Source organism: Gorilla gorilla, chromosome 11, assembly GCF_029281585.2.
Source record: "Gorilla gorilla gorilla isolate KB3781 chromosome 11, NHGRI_mGorGor1-v2.1_pri, whole genome shotgun sequence".
In the NCBI taxonomy this organism is placed as follows: domain Eukaryota; kingdom Metazoa; phylum Chordata; class Mammalia; order Primates; family Hominidae; genus Gorilla; species Gorilla gorilla.
The window spans coordinates 76,966,072-76,967,218 of NC_073235.2; the positions used below are offsets into that span (position 1 = coordinate 76,966,072).

The 1,147-nt window shown below is 38.1% G+C and overlaps 1 pseudogene; it reads left to right on the top strand.

Moving 5' to 3' along the window:
* Positions 1–358: 358 nt before the first annotated feature.
* LOC101134286 (replication protein A 14 kDa subunit-like) lies at positions 359–774 on the top strand (annotated as a pseudogene).
* The last annotated feature ends 373 nt before the right edge of the window (positions 775–1,147 follow it).

A 1,147-nucleotide genomic window follows, 5' to 3' on the forward strand; every position in this document is an offset into this window, starting at 1 on the left:
CATTTTGTCAGCTGTTTAGGCATCTGCATACCCACCCTTGATGTGGAGGGTCTGAACTAATTCTGTCCCTCATAATCCATACTTACAATCCCACATGCCCACTGCTTCTGCAGTAATCCCTGCCTAGAGGGAAGGAGCTTATATTTCCCCTAGAGGTAAGTTTTAGCAGTGGGACATTAGCAATGAAAGTAGATTCAGCCCAGTGGGATTCTAAATAAGTTTTAAATTTTGGAGCTTTCAGGTACAGAGAGAAAGGTAGTATTTGTTGCTTTACCCCATTTTGTAAGCTATAAATAGCTCAAAAAGAAAAAGGGGTTTTTCGTGGTTTTCCCGTCCGCTGCAGTGTTGGACCATAATCATGGTGGACATGATGGAGTTGCCCAGGTTGCACATCAATGCTGGCATGCTAGCTCAGTTCATCGATAAGCCTGTCTGCTTCGTAGGGAGGCTGGAAAAGATTCATCCCACTGGAAAAATGTTTGTTCTTTCAGATGGAGAAGGAAAAAATGGAACCATCAAACTGATGGAACCCCTTGATGAAGAAATCTCTGGAATTATGGAAGTGGTTGGAGGAGTAACCGCTAAGGCCACCATCATGTGTAAACTTATGTCCAGTTTAAAGAAGATAACCATCCTTTTGATCTTGGACTTTACAATGAAGCTGTGAAAATTATCCATGAGTTTCCTCAGTTTTATCCTTTAGGGATTGTGCAACGTGATTGATCTTGATGAATTTCCATATGATTGCAAATGAGCTATATTAAAGACTATTAAAGGAAGCCCCTCTTGTTTGAAGGAGAGATTTCTGTGCTTTCTCATATTTAATTTGCTCTTTTTAAGGTATTCCAACCTAGAGTTTTTGATGGAACTGATATATTGACAGTTCTCACCTAAGTCATTTTATAAAGAATTGCTACTGCAATTTATGGTCAGATTATATGCAAGAACAAAGCAGTTGTCTGAGTTTAGGTTTCTATTTTATTAATAAAAACTAAAATGGTAAAAAAAAGAAAAGAAAAGAAAAAGCGGTTTTTGTTTGTCTGTTTTTTCAACTGTGGAAAACAAAACAAAAGGACATAAGCCCTGCCTGGCTCTGACAATGACAGGAAAGGGAAACTGACAAACAACAAGTAAACATTTAAATTAT